Source organism: Haliotis rubra, unplaced genomic scaffold, assembly GCF_003918875.1.
Source record: "Haliotis rubra isolate DU_JTF1 unplaced genomic scaffold, ASM391887v1 Scf826, whole genome shotgun sequence".
Taxonomy (NCBI): domain Eukaryota; kingdom Metazoa; phylum Mollusca; class Gastropoda; order Lepetellida; family Haliotidae; genus Haliotis; species Haliotis rubra.
Genome location: NW_025767553.1, coordinates 166379 through 177365, shown reverse-complemented (window position 1 = coordinate 177365; position 10987 = coordinate 166379).

The following is a 10987-nucleotide window of genomic DNA, read 5'->3' as shown; positions in this document are numbered from 1 at the left end:
GACTTTGTGTGATGACAAGTGCGGGTTCGAATCGCGGATGGGACTCAATCCCTCAAAATTACTTGAATCTGTACTTTACTGAGAAAGTAAATTAAACCACAAATATACCATAGTAAGCCGATAACACGTGTATTTTCTTTCAAAATATTGTTCATTCCAAACTACGATATTTACGTTGGTAATGCTTAGTGTCCGAAGATTATAATCATGAGCGGATCCAGATGCGGTGTGTGTGTGTGTGCGTGAGTCGCGGATTTGTCCTGAGAAAGTTAAATTAAACCACCAATATACCATCTGATAACACGTGTATTTTCGTCAAAATGTGTTCATTGTGTGCTTTGTTTGCGTTGGTACTTAGTGTCCATTCAGATGACCACTGCGCGCGTGCGCACACACACACACACACGTGAAAATGTGCGCGCGCGCACGCACGCACGCACACACACACACAAATATACCCAATACAGCCCATGCAAGTCCAGATTAGCACAGTTTCGAGAAAATTAAGAAAGTATCTGGGCTCCTCTTTAGTATATTTTATGACCATAATTTTGAAACTATTTTTCTGTAAAATATGTTTATTTCAGAGACTAGATGTTACTCTAGGTCACGTGTGACTGTAGGTCTACCAGGGCTGTAGTGCGCTCAATGAGTATGAATGACAAATGTTTCGTGTGGTCTGCTAAACACGGTCCGGACACTGCCCTCGTCACGCTCGTCAGGTTTTACACCACTTATCCGGGTAACGCCAGACGCATGAAAACACATACGCTTATTATTCCGTTGTCTATAGCATGTTTCGTTTGACGGCTTTTTATGTATGTGTAGTTTGTTCTGGTCGCTATATGTCTGAATAATGCCAGTGAACCGTTACATTCCAACTTAATCTTACTTTCAAGCTATGGCATTTACATGACTGTTATGCTGTGTTGATTTAACGTGAATTTCTCGTGACGTATCCGTCAAAAAAACCCTGCTTTCTTGACTTGGCTCACATGCCACTTTTGAATTATTTATTTTTAGGATAGCTAGTTTTTTGTTCTCAGTTTTTGTAAACGTGCATCCTTATATTGCTTAATATGAGGCGAGTCCGGGGCAGTGGGGTAGCCTAGTGGTTAAAGCGTTCGCTCGTCACGCCGAAGACCCGGGTTCGATTCCCTACATGCGTGAACCCATTCCTGGTGTCCACGCCGTGATTTGCTTGAATATTGCTAAAAGCAGCGTAAAACCCAACTCACTCACTGAAGCGAGTCACCAGCACGGGATTGGGATCGGAGGTATCTGAAATGGCACATGCAGCTGTTGACCATAACGAAATGCATGTTTTTTTATGTATTTACACTGTACTTTATTCTGTAAATATGCATTCCCAGCTGTACATTCCCATATTCCTAGCTGGATGGTTCCAAAACACTGTCAAGAAAAAATATGCATTTGATTCTGGTTCAGATCGCTTGGCTTTTCTGAAAAAACAAAACAAAACAAAAGACACACAGACACACACAGACACACACCCTCCCAAGAATAATGTTTTTAAAGAATACTGACGCACGAACGTATACATACATGCACACTCACCTAGTCTGTCTCACAGTCCCTGAACAACCATTGTCCCTATTGTCTAGCCCTCCCATACTAAAATGCTAAATGAAGCAAGTCTAGATTCCCTCGGGTTCAATGTCTTATCTGACCGGGGCTCCTTTTCAATTTAAATGGGTTTATTTGCTACTATCAAAATTACTAAAGTACTGTCGGAAATAGAAAAAAACTGTATTCTCTCATTTATCTCTACAATTTATGTAGTTGATATGTGAAAGTGTGAAATATCTGTTAAACTAAGTTAGGCCTAACTACAGTCTCAGTGGTAAAGAGATAGGGAACAGAGAAAAAGGACTTTACGGAGGGGAAATTAGTGCAGAAATGAGCAAAAGGACTTATTTGGAACAGACCATGGCTTGATGCAAATTAGTGTGCGACGATAAGTGTTACAAATGACACTTTTTAAATGCCCAATTTGAAATTAGACGTAGATTCATTATAAACGATAGCTGACGTAAAAATAATAACTTTTATGCTGGAACTATTAAGGATGTAGCTACCATGCAGTCTCACTGTCACTATAAAAACAAACAGATAGGAGAGGTCGCCTCAAAAGCAAAACCTGAGATCGGGCTGGGGGATAGAGATATCAGCTAAGATAAGATAATCCTTTAGGGCAATTATACTGGGGAGGTACACGGCACGTCATAACAATTTACAAATAATATCCAGTCCTGTCGATCTTCATGTGGTCAGGCCACCTATATACTACGATGCTTTTCTATGATTTTCGGGTATCATATTCTTTTACATATCACAACATTAGCTTTATGAAAGAAAGACACGAAAGATGTTAATCACTAGATGAGACATAGTCAACACACATGAAAAAGCACAAAATATCTTTGAGATTACCCCTTGTGCCTGCAGGCAGCACGTGCATTTCATGCCAGGTTAGACGACGGTCCGTCGTCATACCTGGCTGAGCGACCTAATTGCCATCTATAGTCCGATCTATTGTTTTCAGCAGCTATTTGTATTTTTTCTAAGTTTTGCCCGATTTTACGAGTAAACATGCTTTTCTGGATATCGTATTACGCATCCCACTGAACGCCCAGTTAGGCCGAAGTGGGTTATTTCGACATATGCTATTTGCAACTGTGTAAATTTTAGGGATACAGAGTAACAGCCTAAAAACAGTTTTTTTCTATTTCCGACAGTACTTTTTAGTATATATATTCAGAGACTTCGCCTTGCTCCAAGGCTGTACTGAATGCTGAGGTTATGGATGTATAGTAATTCTGCCCTTCAAGAGGCAGATCTAGATCAGCGGACAGTACAGCTAAGGACCCCAGTCTGTTATTTATTATTTTTTAGAAATTATCATTTAAAGTATTGGTTATTACCTCAGAGACTTGTACAAGTCCATCATAGACTAAGCTGTAGTCTAACACCCACCCACACCAAACAAATTCATTCAACACATCTATGACATGCACTGGAAATAGTAGGATGTCACTTTCATGTCAGTATCCTTCAGTAACTGACAAGTGACGAGTGAAATCCATGCCGCGCCCGCGTGCCAAACAAGAGCGTGCTGGAATCCATCCGCTGTAATGTACAACCTGTCTCTGCGACCGTCTGGTGCGCCGATTTTGTTATCTCTTGCTGACCACGTGAAAACGTGACACCCGTTGTGAGCTGCATCGTTTAAATAACACACTGTCTCTACTCTTTCTTCGTTTCACGCGTGGCTTGTTAAATGGATCGCGTGTCGTCAGCTTGTCGGGGGTATTCGGGAGGGCATCTCCACCAGATGGCGTTCAAGTGACCAGCTGGTGACAAGGTGTTGGTATTTCAGTACTTGAAAGGCTGTTTTCAATTCCCGCCATACTTGCAACCTGGTTTTGATGATGTCAAAGTACGAGTTTGCTGATCCATGAAAGTACGGGGATGGCGACCGCGCTTAATTGAGGACATATTTATTGGCATAGAACTTTTTCACGGGACTTTCTAAAACTGCTTTTTTTTCGCATGACCTGACACCCCATTTTCTTATATTTGAAAGGACACTGGCTTCCGCCCGTACCCCAGCTAAAATTTAACGAATATGTATATTCAGGCAAGGAAAGAGTTCGTTACGTACCCCCCGCCTATTTTATACGGTACGATTCATTACTTGTGTAAGGAACTCTAACCTCAGTTAATATGAATTGATTGGTGTGTGTGTGTGTGTGTGTGTGTGTGTGTGTTCTTTCCAACATTCTTAGGAAGGTGTAATTGGTACATCCTTAAAAAAATAACAATTTTTTTATTCTTATACACATCGACTACTATGGTATTTTTGACGTTGTCAAACTTTAAACCTTATTTTAAGTCAGCAAGTATTTGCACTTGCACGATTCTCTTAACATCATATGCTTCCACGGAATAAATTGATATTGATCATGCTGGGTTATCAAACAGTTTTAAAACACTGAAGACGGGCTCCTGAGCATCCACCAGCCATACGTTTTTGTGAGCGCCGTTGTCTACTACGACTACTACGACTACTACTACTAAGACGACTACGACTACTACTTCTACCACTACTACTACGACTACGACTACTACTACGACTACTATTACTACGACTACTACTACTACGACTACGACTACGACTACTACTACTACTACTACTACTTCTACGACTACTACTACGACCTACGACTACTACTACGACTACTACTACTATTACTACGACTACGACTACTACTACTACGACTACTACTACTACTACTACTACTACGACTACGACTACTACGACTACTGACTACTACTACTACGACTACTACTACTACTACTACGACTACTACTACGACTACTACTGCTACTACTACTGCTACTACTACTACTACTACTACTACTGTATTAATGCCAGTTCTACATCTAAATAACAAACCTAGATAGTTAAAGTCCTTTGATTACAACTATAATTGTTTAGCTCCATATCGATGCATATTTTCGGTATTTTCACGATCTCGAAAGTAGTTCCTGACGTCACCCTGGAGTAGCCAATCATGGGGCTGGAATTCGATCTCACTAATGGTACCTGTTATCTCATCTGGGCGACTCACACACAGGTACAAAAGAATGCCAGAAATTTCCTGAAACTGTGGAAATCTAGCCTTGCCACATATTCTAGACGTTCATGGGTGTTCTTGGATTTGTTTCAAGGTCTGTATGACAGACTAACCTCAGCCAGACATAGCCATGTCACTCCATCTGATTACACTTTCTATACTACCCATCAAACGTTTAGACTCACTAGTGTGAATGTAGCCACTTACTTCAGTCAACTCTTCTAAACTAGATTTTGCAAAATATTCCATACTGTTTAAAGGTACTGTTTACACATGAACTGATGTATTGTAAAACAAATTCGTAACGTTGAAAAGATTATTCTCATGAGTTCAATAAATGATAAAACTCAGTGAAAATTGGCGAATTCTTAACAAAACTTTACACCAAAACACAGCTGTTCACATGCACGATATTTGCACATGCTTTTCAGCAATTTTACGCATGATCCTCCTACAATTCATCTGCATAAGGTTTGCAGTTTGTTCCCCCAAGTTAGGGGAGAAATTCATCTTCGATGTAACCACATATATATATATATATATATATACATAATTAACATATAGTGAACACTTTAAGTGAGTCTAAACCTTTGATGGGTAGTATATTGTACATATACATGTACATATTTATAAAAACATAACATTCTTTCCTGTACAAGATGTAATTCAACACCAGGCGGTTTACACAGAGAAAACCGACCTTCTTGCAGCTGCATGAACGATGCCATGGACACAGCATACAGTTTACGCTTAATCTGGGTTTGTGATACGATATCTGAAACTACCTGTACACCAAAACACATGATCATCACGTGGTGATTTAAATGAAACTGAAAATAAATAAAACTAAGTTCACTTTGTCATAATGGGCTTAAAACGAAAATGTGTCATTTAAAACTTTCAAAGGACTTACTGAAATCGATTCTAACTCGGGTTTTGTGTAATTAGGCTTAATGGTCGCCACAGCGTCTCCTTACGTTGTGCAGTGACGGGCAGTTTAAACACAGGGTTTCCATTTAATGGGGTTGTTTATGAGGATTTGTAATCGTAGTGTTTGCTTGACTTATGGTGATGTTACATGCGAGAAGGTCCGTGATAGTTACAGGACCTCTTCTCGTCGGCTGGAGTCTGTCCTCCACATGAGAGTGTGAGTGAGTTAGTTTAGTTTCATTCCGCTTTCAGCAATATTCAACCAATATCACGTGGGGGACACCAGAAATGGTCTTCACACATTGTACCCTGTCGGGCAAAATAAAATATATACCTGTGGTTGATGGTGGTACATAAATACAACAGATGAAAAAGGTTATTCGATGGTGGCATATATAATACGGTGGGTATAGATGTGTTTTGGACCTTAAGTGTGCTCTTCCGCGGCGACTGTTTTCGACGGAGTGACGTTTTGACAATGGTTATAAATATTTGTTGTATTTTCAAGTGTAATTCTCTTTTGTCCGGCAGTTTATATGACAGAGCCCTGTAAAACCCCTGGCTTGACCAGACAAATCAGTGATCGATATTATGAGCACTGACATGAATCAGCCACATACCCTCGATCTGCCTCACAGACCCTGAACGATGTAACCTCCCAGCCTGCACCGTGTGTAATGTAAAATCTCTAAACGAACCAAGTCTAGATTTTCCTCAGCTTCAGAATCCCAGACCCTCAAACAACTCTACCCAAAGCAGCCCATGCAAGTCTAGAATAGAATTCGGCGTCTAGTCTAGATTACCACAGTTCAGGATGAAGTCTCTGGACTCCGTTTTATTATATTTTATTACATTTTATGAATATGATTTACGAACTGTACTTTGTGTAATATGTTCATTTCAGAGACTAGATGTTAGTCTACAGAACCCCATCTTACTGGGGATCCTTTTCAAGTTAGATGGAGCCATTTGTTTCTATCCAAATATATTTTTTCAGTTACTAAATGTTAGCATACAAGTAGTCGTGCCCGACTAGTACCTGTTGACTCCAGAGGAGCAGTGGTTGTTGAGAGCCTATTTTAACCCCCGCGCCCCTCGCGCTTCTGCACAACTAATCCGGCGTGTGTTCGTACTTACAAAAACAAGCAAACGCATAAACATACAGCCTGAACTCTTTGTTGCTGTTTGCTGATTATATACCGAGTTGAAGCACAGTAACACTGGCATTGATAGCACATACATGTGTTATATCAATTATGAGATGAGAATTGACGAACTGAAAAACTATTAGGGGTTACCAAGGCAACATTTCTAAAAAAACAAGGTCGTTTTCGTCTAATGACATAATTAGTACGTGCAACGAATTCTGGGTTAAGACGCAGTGATGGTTAAGATGCCGATGCGGGTTAGAATTGGTCTTCAGCAACCCATGTTGTCGTAAGAGGCGACTGATCGGGATCGGATGGTCAGACTCGCTGACTTGGTTGACACATGTCATCGTATCCCAATTGCGTAGATCAGTGCTCATGCTGTTGATCACTGGGTTGTCTGGTCCAGACTCGATTATTTACAGACAGTCGCCATATAGCTGGAATATTGCTGAGTGCGAGTCGACGTTAAACTACAAACAAGACGCAATGTGTGACATGGTCCGGTGGGACAGTCTGCAATCTTCTCACTTGGACGATATCTCACGTGACTACTCTGCATTAAAATTAATTACGTATAGGTATTATAATTACGTGATATTTAAAAGTATGATATTTTAATACATTTTGTATTTTTAACAAATGTGAACAAGATAGATACGGATGACGATATTTCAGCTGTTACATCCTATCATTAAACACGTCATGATCTGTGAGTTGACACGTTTAACAAGTTCTTGTTTTTGGAGAGAACCCAAATATTTCCTGTAGTAGTCTGTCTTACCGACCTAAGAGCATGTAGTTAATAACATATTTACACTATCGTCCATTATCGTAGCGTTTCAGCTTTGAAAGGACATTTTCGGGTTCCTTACAAGAGTGACCGCCTCCGTGGTGTAGTGGTTAGAGCGTCCGCCCGGAAAGCGGAAGGTCGCGGGTTCGATCCCCGAACGCGTCATACCAAGAGACGTTAAAATATGGTACTTGTTGGCCCCTGTCTGGCGCTCGGCATTAATGGGTACAACAAGGACTGGTCGGCTCGGAGTCAGTATAATGTGTCTGAGTGGGGTATTCATGCTTAACTGCAGCATGGTATCTCAGTGAGCTGGCACTATAAAACCAGTTTAGTCTGGGCTAGTACAAGCAGTTACAAATACATATATATGAGCGAAATATTCTCAAGTACGACGTTTTCCCACACCTCCTTCATAGAATCACATGTCCTTGCATGGAACCGTATACATTTGACAATATCATTTAGTCTGTCTCACAATCCCTGAACCACATTATTTCCCTTCTGCCTATCCCTCCCTGCAATGCTAAAGCCCTAAATGAAGCAAGTCTAGATTTCCCCAGGTTCTGAATTTCCCATCTGACTGAGGCTCCTTTTAATTTAAATGGGTTTATTTTTGTTACTATCAAAATTATGTATATTCCACAGTCTCAATAGGGGAGGTAACTCTGTTCCGTTTACAAAGGCATTCTTGGCGAATGTAAACAAGTGACTGAGATATCAAATATAAAATAGTTCACTATTGGCAATTGTCCGGATAAGCGAGGTTCGATTGTACATAGTGGATGAAGCTTGACATGCAGGTTCGATAATTTGTGAATGTGTGATTGAATGCTTTTTATTTGATACCGCTTTATTCCACCATCTGTTAAAATGGACCAGACAGAGCTATTCAAAGCACGGACATCAATGTCCGATCATCCGATCTCCTAAGTCAAAAGTGCTGGCTACCTATTCTGACCATCTGACCCCTTTCTCTGACCAGCGGGCGGTCTCAGCATATATCACGCCTCTTAACTGTGAGTGAGTGAGGGAGTCCGGTGCTGGTGACTCGCTTCAGTGAGTGAGTGAGTGAGTTGCTTTTTATGGCGCCTTTAGCAATATTCCAGCAATATCACGACGGGGAACACCAGAAATGGGCTTCACACATTGTACCCATGTGGGGAATCGAACCCGGGTCTTCGGCGTGACGAGCCAACGCTTTTACCACTTGGCTACACACTTCCCCCCTTAACAATCGTGACGACAATATTAGTTGTTCACTGGTCACGAGGGGGGCATGGGTTGATGTACCCTCGATGTTTGTTTATGTTCCCCTCACCCGAAGCCCATGGGCCCCGAGGGACCAGTGAACAACGTATTTATCTTACCGAACACCTTATTGTTAATTTTGAGTTGTTTGAAGCAAGGGTACAAATCCTTTTGTAGCCATCGCTAGATTTTTGCTGACAAGAAAAACAGATTTAGAGTTATCTCCCTTACATCGACTTGCATTCGCAAAACATCGGTAATTTCCGTACATCATACGTGTTTCAATGTTATTCGAGATAAAGAATTACTACCGCGAAGTACCAAATGAGTTGCCATTGACAGCGGGTTACATTGAAATGTTACTCGCTTGTAAGCGGGCTACATTGAAAATAATAGAAGAGCGCTCAGCCAATCAGAATTTATATGTGAGGTAAGATAATGCCATTTAGTGGTCATGTATAACGTATGTTTGTATTTGGGATAACACTTTCTCAGTTAATCACAGACTGTAGTTCCTGTTTGGGTTTCGTCCTACCCAGGGTTCGAACCCCCACACTCTCAGAGTGAGGCACTAATGGCCAACAAAGTCAGCGATCTGACCCACTCAGACATCGCGGTAGAAAAAATGGAAGTATGACAATTCGTAGTAAAGATCACGGGTTTTTTTATACCCTGAATGATCTTCACTGCAAGTCACGGACGAGTTAAGCATCCCATGCTTGTCGTAAGAGGCGACTGATCGGGTGGTCAGAATGCGTAGATCAACGCTCATGCTGTTGATCACTGGGTCGGGTGGTCCAGACTGAATTATTTACAGATGGCTGCCATAGCTGGAATATTGCTGAGTGTGGCGAAAAACAACAAACAAACAAGAGACGATGTGTGACATGGTCCGGTCGGACAGTCTGTAATCCTTTCACTTCACGGGGCGGTGGGGTAGCCTAGTGGCTAAGGCGTTCGCTCGTCACGCCGAAGACCCGGGTTCGATTCCCCACATGGGTACAATGTCTTAAGCCCATTTCTGGTGTTCCCCGCCGTGATACTGCTGGAATATTGCTAAAAGCAGCGTAAAACCAAACTCACTCACTCACTTTCACTACAGAAAGGGGTAAATGGTAGCGAATGCATTTTCTCAAATCAGCAAAAGGGATGAATGGTGACGAATGCTTTTTTTCAACTTACAGAATGGGGTGAACTCCATTGGGGAACGGTGGGGTAGCCTAGTGGTTAAAGCTTTCGCTGCGTCATGCCAAAGACCCCGGTTCGATTCCCAACATTGGTACAGTGCGTGAAGACCATTTCTGGTGTACCCCGCCGTGATAATGCTAAAACGGCGTAAAACTAAAACTCACTCACTCACTCAAACATTACAGCCAGGGATCTAGTGTAGACATCACTGACGTACTTTCCCAGTCACCTCCATCTCACTGTATCCTGTACTACTGAAGCCCTGTCGCATGTCCCGAGATGGCACCTTTCATTGTGCACAGTAATAGAGAACTGCATGAAACTCAGGATGCTGTCACGTGACGCGTGACGCTACCTGTGATGCCAATTATTACTTGAAGCTACCTGTAATTATGAATTAAACATATGCATTATATGCATAGCATAAAAGGACATGCGTGAATTATCTTTCCAATAATGACACGATGGTACGGAAGCCTGTGGTGTGATACAAAATACACTGTCTGTCTGTCTCACGCCACAGGACATGGGCGAGGGCACTGCCATGTTATATTCAGAGTTAATATTTTTCGAAAATACAGCGTAGGGATGATATCCAGATAAACAGAACAGCAGCCCTAAATTTGCAAAAGGTGAAACGTCATCAATAAGGAGGCGCGAATGTCAAGATCGATGCTCATGCTGTTGATCACCGGATTGTCTGGTCCAGACTCGATTATCTGCAGACAGTCGCCATATTGCTGGGTGTGGCGTAAAAACAATAAACAAACCGAAATTTCAAGAATATATTCCATACCAAAATGTCAGTAAAGAATCGACCCGACAAAAATCAACTTCGATAAAAAAAGACTTGAAGCAAAACAATCAAGGCCCAAAATAATAATCCAGTTTCCTACACAACAAAACAGTTCCAGCGTTCTGCAGACTGAATGAACGCATATTGCTGCGAAATTGATCCAGGCACAGATTTAGTGTTAGACAAAGGTCAGTATGTTTTACAAGTATTTGTCTATCCA